This window comes from Poecilia formosa, unplaced genomic scaffold (assembly GCF_000485575.1).
Source record: "Poecilia formosa unplaced genomic scaffold, Poecilia_formosa-5.1.2 Scaffold145, whole genome shotgun sequence".
Classification (NCBI taxonomy): domain Eukaryota; kingdom Metazoa; phylum Chordata; class Actinopteri; order Cyprinodontiformes; family Poeciliidae; genus Poecilia; species Poecilia formosa.
In genome coordinates this window covers 1,296,191-1,305,805 of record NW_006800084.1, presented here as the reverse complement: position 1 = coordinate 1,305,805, position 9,615 = coordinate 1,296,191, and the positions used below count along the sequence as shown (strand labels likewise).

General features: G+C 38.5%; 1 protein-coding gene across 4 annotated transcripts in view; it reads left to right on the top strand.

The window, feature by feature from the left end:
• The window catches only part of sptbn2 (spectrin, beta, non-erythrocytic 2), a 56,297-nt gene continuing 46,682 nt past the window's right edge, over nucleotides 1–9,615 (top strand). For 3 of the 4 annotated variants that reach the window (XM_007563226.2, XM_016676967.1, XM_007563228.2), the window contains exon 1: nucleotides 4–574. The gene's annotated coding sequence lies outside the window, so the exon portion shown is untranslated. Of the gene's footprint in view, nucleotides 575–9,615 lie in introns of all 4 variants that reach the window. The other variant, XM_016676968.1, reaches the window with a different exon arrangement.

The following is a 9,615-nucleotide window of genomic DNA, read 5'->3' as shown; positions in this document are numbered from 1 at the left end:
CACCCCACTAAACTACCACACTTTTTCCTTTCTTCTCCCCCTGTTGAACGGGAAACACAGGCAGTCTGTGAGGTTTGGACGGCCCTTTGGATGCCGAAGCGGGGAGGGGGCTGGAAGAAAGCTGCTGCGGATATCCGTCTTTAAAAACCTGCCACAAACAAACCCCCCCAAAAAAGTGTGTGGGGGGGTCTTTGCGTTCGCCTGGTTTCTTTTTTCTTCCTGTCCCTTCCCTGCTTACGTTTTTTCTCTCTCTCTCGCTGAAAAGAGAGTCTGGTTTCGTAACGTGCTGCTGCTACCAGTGCAGCGCGGAGGAGAAAGAGGGGGAAAAAAGATTTTTTTTTTTTCCCCAGAGATGCGGATTTAAAGGAGAGACGTTATCAGTGTCACCTGGTAAATTTGTAACCGTCAGATTTGAAATTAGCGTAGCCGCGCGCGTGCTAGGAGACGACGACGTATTTTTATTTGTATTTGTTTTTTGTTTCTTTCATTCCCGTTGAACTCTCCGATATAGTGACATTACAGAAAAATACCATACTGCCTTTTTTTTTTTACAAGAAGACGGAGAAATAAAGAGGTAAGTGGGATTTTTTTGTGTGTGTATGTCCTCACTATAACCAGCAGCCTGCCCATAATAACAAAGCTAATGAGGAAAAAGATTGGAAATTCAGGTGACTGCTGCTAGCTTGGCTCTACCGTTAGCTTTTTAACTCAATAGGTAACGCTTCTGTCTCGCTTTTGCTGTAGCTATAGAAGATATAACCAGTCTGCACACATTTCTCGTTTGATAGCTGTCTTGTTGGGAAGCGTATGACAGCACCGCTTTACGATAGTTTATTGGGAGCCATCTCCCTGTAATCATGTCTCTTCTCGCCTTTGTTTGAATCGATGTCAAACGCAGCCACATTTTTTTTTTATCTGCGTGTTGTGTTCAAGCCAGCCTGTGGATCTTTGATTCAGGCATCTGCTGCTGAACCAGCCAAGCCTTGTTGATTTTGTCCGGCTATTTTTGCCTCAGAATGATGGCATCTTGCAGAGCTGCCTTTTCCCCTCTTTCAACACTGGTTATGTTATTATGTATAGGACTGAGATTTACGCTGCGAGCTTGGCCTAGACTGTGTGACTCATATAGGAGGGATGTATCAGGTTAAAGTATTTTATAAAAGGAGGCATTGTGGTAAAACTACTGCAAGCAAATTCTAGTGGTTGAGCACGTTGTTTTTGAAATATTCAAGTTTGCCTCATTCTTTTTAACTATCAGTGTCACTGATAGCGCAGAGCTGACATGTACCACGTGTAGAACAGGGCACATAAACCCAAATAAAAGCTGCAAGAGTGGGCTGGATTGATGAAGTGGTGGTGTTTACTCTATATTGTTGTTAATTTTGATAGCTTTTAACAATTTGGATTGATCTGGTCAAAGGCAAGCACTGAATAAGACTTGAAAGTTATTTTTAAAAAACAGACTATTTGGACAGGGTTTGATGATGAGTGCAAAAATAAAACTTGTTAGCTAGTTGCAGTGTTACTGCTACCTATTTTTCTTTTCATGTTCAATGACTTCTAAGCCAGCTAGAGCTTGGGATATTTATTTCATGATACAGTATTTTAATCCCCTCCCCCATCCCATTCACCCACTGAACCCTGGAAATGGCTTTTAGTGGAGGACTACCATTGGATTTGCATTTTAGGAAATAGTGCAGTGCCTTTATTTTGGTTAAATATTACGATAGTGATGAACCACATTTGGTATACTACTTCCCCTCTGCCATTAAAACAATATTTCAGCACTCCCTTTGACTTTTCACAGATATTCCAGTCGTTCTTCCATGTTTTTGTCCCCTTTCCTAAGGATTGTTTCACTCAGCCAGAGGATGGCGTATTCAAAAACTGAACAGTTTTACATTAAGTAACTGTTCTTGAGTAACACTACTTCAACATATTGTTACTCAAGTAAAAGTAGCAAGGAATCTTCTAAGAAATCACTCAAGTATACAAATGTATTTTGTAAAATAAAAAAGCCACTCATGTACCAAATTGATCATAAGTTTTGACAGATATTTAAAATGGTGTTGGACAGATAAAAATATAAGCAGATGACCAAGAAAGAAACAATTACTTAAGTATTTCCGTCTGATTGGTTGGTTTGTTTCCAAATGCTCTGTTGCTTCTCTATGTTTACTGTAAGTCTTAAACTACAGAAATACTTTGGTTTATGACCTCCAGATAATACTTCAACATGTTTTACTAAAGATGCATCGATCAGGCTTTTCCCAATCTAAGCAAATGTTGTTTTTTTGAGATCTAAATTGAAAATTCAGACCTTTTTTTCTTTCTAAGGAATGTAATGTATAAAAGAGAAAAGTAGGTTCCTTGATTTTTCAGTCCAGCTGAAAATGAATTATTTACAAGATCTTTTTTTTGAAATTCAATTTAACAATTGCATCCAAGTAAAGGCTCTCAGTGGATCCATGTATAATTCTCAGTTTTTATGCATTTATTGAATAATAAAACTATTTAATCTTTCCGTGTTTGACCAGTATTTAGTCAGACTTCATCAATGGAAAATTGTCCAATTTGATTTGTAGGAACATTATATAGTCACTTGCAAAATACCAACCTGTTCAGAGGACATGAAGAAACTTGTTTGTGTTATAAGCATTGCTATGCTGAAAAGAGCTGAAGAACTTGAATTAAAAAGCATCAATTAAGTAATTTTCAGTTCAATAAACTATTCTGAATGTACGTTTTTTGCACATGTAACACCACTAGAGGGCAGCATGATACGTTGTTTTTTGCTCCATCTCACCTGCTTTGATATTTTTCTGTAGTCAGACTAAATCTTACCACAGGTTGTATGTTGATCACTTAAGCAGAGCTCTTAAAAGGTGTGGTTGAAATCTTGCCTGAACAGCCTGTTTTGATATGACAAAGCATTAAGGAAAAATGTGACTAATCCTGTGTAATTGTCTTTCCGAACAGTAAGTGCTCTTAGAATAATTTATTGGCCCCTGTGAATAACTTCGGTTCTTCTTATGGCTTATCCAACTTTTCTGTGCAAACATCCCCTTTTCAGCAGACTTGTGGAGAAGTCTGATTGTACTTGTGATTAGCAATGTACATTTGTAGAGTTTCATTTAGAGGTAGAAAGAACATTAGCAGCACATTGCAGGATCTGTTTGAGCAACTTAAAGGTTGTAAAATGGACATATTACTTCATTTATTTTTATTTCAACCATATTTTAAATTTAATTGCCAAGTATGCATGTAGAGTTAAAATGTTTTTAAAATGAACATGTTCATGAGACTCAAATTCAATTCCTTTTCAATACATATAGTTCATGTTGATAATTCATTCCTCAAATCTTACAAACATTATGGTCATTCATTATCTATGGGGTTCATAAGTTCTATAAGCTTTATTAGCAAATACTCCAGGTGTATATAAAGTCAATATTAAAGTGTTGACATGGCAAATATTGACTCTTCATAGCTCTTGCAATTAAATGTTACCAGATGCGATTTCTCTCTTTCTTTTTTTTTATGTTTGTTTTGTTTTGGAAAGGACTTTGTGGTTTTGACCTGTGGAAGGGGCTGCATTTTAAAACTTGCTTACTTACTTTTGCTTGTTTTTGATTATTTTCTTTAATAAAAATGTTGTACTGAGTACAAATTGGATGAAAATTATTTCCTAAACTCTTAGGCATGAAGGCAAAACTTATTTAGAAACTTATCTTTTGCTTGATAAAGCCAGGAATAAGTTTTATGCAGAAAAAATACTGATTGGGAAGGAAATACTGATCAGAGATCAAGAGTTGGTTGTGGCTTGTTTCGTGACTGCAAACAGCTCAAAAACAATACAAGGACCGCATTAGTCGAGGTAATCGCTAAAGTTGACCTAAAAACATTTTTCTTACAGCTTTCACAAATTCCAACATGAACTACATGTATTACAGTCAGAAAACACCAACTCATTGGCTAAACTTTTGAAAGTATTTGATTATATTGCTGATTTGCAAAGGTTGTTTACTTGGATCCTGAAGGGTCTTGGAAAATATAAATTACCATATTGTAGCCCACATTAACTTTTAACATTCCTTACTGGAACAGAACAAAAATGTCTCCATTCATTACTGAACTACATGCATAATGGAACACAAATCACGATTTGGTATGCATTCAGATTTTGAAAGTCATAAGTTGTTATATTTACATTGCACTTCAAAATCAATCAACAGTTAAATAATGTATTTCAATTTTGAAATGATTTGATTTTATTGTGGTGCTGAGTTTTGTCTATGTATGATTACTTTGCTCCTGAAGTTGTTTCAGATGAGTAAATTGAGTTAAGTGAAGACAGCATTTCAAATCAGTTTTTTTTATTTATTATTATTATTGTACACTGACACAAAGTTTTGGTTCAGTTCCACCAATTTTACCATTCATACTCAGTTCCAAACAAACATTCTGCATGTGTTGAGGCATAAATCAACACTCTATTCGACAGGAGCTTACCAGATGTTTTCAGTCCAAATACGTGTCTGGTTACACCCCTAGCATCTACAGCTAGCTCTTTCAGGTCTAGAGGCGTCTTCAGAACCGAGACTGGGTCATTCCTTTAAGTTACTGAGGTAAAACAGTCAAACATGCTTGTGAAGTTGCCACATATGCTGAAAAGTCAATGCATCTTGACACCACATTGGTTTATATTTCAGCTTTAGTTGGATGACATCAGCAGCATATTCAATGTTTGGTTAGTTTACTACTAGTTTACTAGTACACAACAACTTGATTTTGTGTCTACAGTACTAAAGGTCTAAGCTGTGGTGGGGAGAACAGAAAATTAATCAGTACATTGATAACCTTTTCTTAACACACAAAGTGTATGGAAGGTTCTTTTAAAAAAAAAAGTAACAGAAGCTGAAAAAGAAAATGTACAAGAAAAAGCAAATGGGACAATCCTCATTATACGTAGTTTGTCTAAATGAAAAATGGTGAGTAAGCAAACTTGTGTAGCGGCTGAAAGGTGACCCGACACCCCCCCGCCCCCCCCAGCAGTCTCTCAAGGATTTTCATGATGTGGCATGTTTCAGTAATTGGTCAGCAGCTGTTAAAGGCAGATTGATCAGATGTTCTTAGATTCTTGGCCACAAAGGAAGTTTTCCACAGTACTGTGATTTTTTTAAATTTTTTTAAATGGATAAACACTTGCTTTGCAGTGGCTGAAGCTTATACCATCTGGGTCTGTTTTCTATTTGCTTATGATTCTCTAGCCGTACTTACTCCTGGCGTCCAGACAGACTATAGAGACAGGAGGCAGAGGTGTCTGGGTAGAAATGAACAGGAACTGGGTTAAGGCCAGGCAAGCTATGAGGTCTGTGAGACTGGAAGCAAGTGTTGAAAACACTGTTGAGTAAAATACGTTCACCTCCCAGCGCCTTGGGCTTCATCCTGGGTTTCTAAAGGGAAATCCACAGCACTGTCCTGATGTGAGTTGTACATTTCTCCTAAAACTACAAAAAGTCTGTCTCACACTATGCCATTTGTTTGATGTCATCTCTACAGCTGCATGATATTAGAAAACCACTTAATTTCCACCCTTATCATTTTTTTATTATGTGTTTCCAATACTCTTTGATCTGTAGCAGCTATGGTATCGTAATCTGTATCAGGTGTGGACGTTTACGGCGGTGAGACTCCCATCCAGCAGGCTGAATGTTTCACTGGCATGCAAAGTGTGAGATCATGACGCTTGGAATTTTACTAGCCAACAATTATTGCATTGCATTGCAAAAATTCAATTTTAAATATTGCACACACTGATATTGCTGTGACATATTGTGCAGTCCCACTCATCTTCAAAAAGAAGTCAGATTCCAGGCCGGCGGGGCTTTACTGAAAAGTCTCGGCTGCACATAAATAATGAGGACAAACATAATAAAAGATGGAGTTCTACAGGAGCTTCTGCAGTACGCTCTCACCAATTCAAGATGGTTCAATAATGGCAAACAGTCTATGTGGATTTCAGAAGGTCTTGTAGTCACTGAATAGCGTAGCAAATTAATTCATGTTAATTGGTTCCAAAAGACTGGATGTAGTAACTGTAGATTTACTCACAGGCATCCTGAGGATGGAGACACTTCTATGTGTTTTGCAAAATGGAAAAAGCATTCTCTGAATGAGCATGATCTGAAATATTTCATTCTCTGATGCTTTTCCATTTGGATTTCTGTCAGTGCTGGTAATGGATGCTGCTAATGTGGGGTTCCAGCCCAGGACTCATTCAGGACAAGCACCATAATTTCTCTCCAGCTATTAGTTCTATTAATAACTTTCACTGTGGCCGTCCATTGAGCCATCCGGTAACTTGTTGATTACCATGTGGGGCAACTCAATTAGCAACATCCTAATCTGTTTGGATGAATAATGCGTGCCACAAAGCCCTTTTTTGTTGATCACATTAAATTTGTGTTGTCAGTATGATTACTCTCAGATCAGCTTACCAGAAAATATTACATTTTAAGCTGTTACTGTGAATCATTTAGGATATTTAAATGATTCACAGTCGGAATGAAAACAAACTTGCTTTTCAACAAATATTTGTGGACATATATTACACATATTTCAAGCACTTATTTCTATAATTATAATAATTAATGCTAGTAAAAAATCCAATGTCAGAAAATGTCAAATATTTCCTAATATCAATTTGCAAAAATTATTTTTAATACAGAAAGCCAGCCTATTGAAATTTATGTCCAGAATATTTGTTTATATTTAGTCAGGCTTTGATTTACATGAATTATTGCATCATTAGTGTGTGGTGTAGGTATATCAGCCTGTGGCTCTGTTGAGACTTTATTGAAGCCCAGGTCGCATCTGCATTGTTGGCTCTGGTGTCTTGCGTGTCCCAATATTTACCTTTAATTAAGTATGGGGTTTAGATCAAAGTGGGGTTTATGTCATGGTCATAGTCATTGCACCAGCTCACACTTTCAAAAGTGTCAAAGTCCCACTGGAAGATGAAATCAGCAACTTGCTTTAGTCTTTGCCAGACTATCTATCCAGTCTGGGAAAGACTGGATATGTCGTTTTTCCCAGACTTTTTTCCTTTCCCTAAGGTTTCCTTTAATGTGCTTAAGTGCAGTTGTGTTAGCAGCCATCTTCTTTAGCTATGGTTTTCTGTGGTTCCCTCCCCGTGTGGAGGGTGTTTACTGGAGAACTGTCAATTCAGCAGTTGCTCCAGTGATTGTGTAGACCAAAACGTAACATTTATGTAAAAGAAAAAACTCCCTTCTAATGGTCATATATAATATTCTAATTTTCTGAGAAGCTGAATGTGTTTTTTATTAGCTTTGAGCCAAGAGCATCAACATTTTAAAATCTCTGAATATGTCAGGGTTTCCCTCAGTGTATTATAACCCTGGCGGGCCTCCAGGCTTTACTTGTGCCCCCACCAGGCTAAGCAAGGCTTTATAGTTAGTGTTCAGATATTAATCTCCCAGTCTGTCAATAACACGTAATTATCGAGTGGTATTTTCAAATTTTCTGTTAACTTTATATTTTTTAACTCAAAAACACGACGGGCCGCTGGATGAATGACTGCCCTAGCACCCAACCACCGGGCTTAGCAAGTTTTCTGGGGTAAACCTTGTATGTTGTGGTGTAGTAATCTGGGTTTCACTTACTAAAATAAACTTTTTGATAGTATTTTAATTTATTATTTTTTTTCTGGTATTTGTGTTATTGCTAGCACTTGAAACCGACTTAGCATGTCCATCTCAAAGTGTGGCGGGCATGTGTGATGGTCAGTAGAGTGTTAGATGAATGTGATGCTACAGGTCAACAAAGGACGACCGCTGTCCTATTCAGCGGGGCATTCAGGCTGGGATCAGCAGCCTGTGGATGAGGCCTCTGATGCATCTGTGCCTGTGGCTGCCTCATCTCTGCAAACAGGAAGGGCTTGAACAACTGGCCTCAATTCTCTGCTGACTCCTTCATTGTGTGGGGCCAGTTAAGTGTGGCGAGCTTTGTGGCCGTCTCTTTGGAGTCCATCTCCCCACACTTTAGGCTCATGAGTGTCACACACTCGTTTATTTGGGCTGCGTTCTCATTTCTAGGTGAATTTTTCTTCTTTGTTTCTTATTTTTGCTCCTTGTGTTGAAGGGAGTGGTTCCGTCTTTGCATGTATGTTTATGTAAGTGCGTATGTCTTCCCTATTCCCTTGGTGCACATTGGCATTGTGGCTGGCTAATGTGGATAGGCTTTATTCCCTGCAGACATCTGATTATGGGCTCTATTTCTCTTTTCCTCTCTCCCTCATTAACGGGTGCGGTGACAAACGGACCAGCTGGGCGAAGGGAAGCGGCAATGGAAGGGGAGGAGAGATGACAGAGAATGAAAGAGAAATGTGGCGGTGTTACCAATCATGCCGCTGGCTCTGTCCTGTTTTTTTTTTTTTTTTGACCTATGTCATTCTGATTGCTGAATCTGTGTCTGCATGCTACAGTTTAGGTTGGGGTTCAACCCTCAGGCTGTGCCCCACTTTGGTTCCTTTCATTTTCAGAGACCTGATTTTTGCAAAACATTTGCTGCAGTTCTGATCTGACTTGGAAAGGGTTTACTTTATGAAACCTCTGGAGCATATTTCAGAATAATGGTTAGTTGTGTACAATTTTTCCAATTTGCACCAATTATTATTGGTGTTTATTAAAAAAAGAGCGCTTGCTACATTAAAATTAGTTTTTGAAAGTTAATAGAAGACAGTACTGGACAGTAAGAACCATGTAGATTATACTATTTAAAGCTATATTTAAAGATGAAAGAGCAGGATTTTAAAGTACTTTCACATTGCATAGGCCAGCGTGACAGATGTGTTGACCCATTTTCTATGCAGAATGTTGATGCCTTTGTGTCGATGAGGTGGATTTAGATTTGACTTTTCAGAAACACAATTTGGGTAAAAGGCCAAGCATGTGTGGCTTTTTTTTCCCACACTGTGTCGCGTTTCTGTGTGTGAGTATGAGTACAGTATCATAGTAGGTCAGGGGATTGTTTGTCTGATCCATTGAGGAGTGATTAGTGCAGACACACTGAGCCGGGGTTCTTCCCACTCATAGAGGGGGAGGATGGCCACTGCCAGACTCACTGGTCCGACTCCCCACCAACCCCCACCCTGAACAGCTCCCAAAACCAGACTACAAAGAGGACAGATTGGCTATGTGGCTTTTCCTTTTTATTTTATTTTTATAATGCACTGCAAAATAAACACAATTGGTCACATAATGTGTGAGCATTCCAGTGTTCATTTATTTTTTATCATCTGTCCGACATCTCTATTTACCTCGGTAATTCTGAGGACATGCACAACAAAGCATGGGTAGCAATTGAAGCTCGACTGCAATAGCAGTTGTGACGTCTCCACAATCAGTCTCCAATCTGAAAAGTAGTCAATATTCATAGCCAGTTTGCACAGAGGGGTGTATGGCCTTGGCCAATGCCTGGGGTGCGGTTTAGTTGAGAGGTGACAGGTCAGGGAAGGATGGGGGATGCGGAGGAGGTGTTTTTCCTCCTTTGCTAATCCCTGCATTTAGTTTCTATTCCGAGACACTTCGTAAT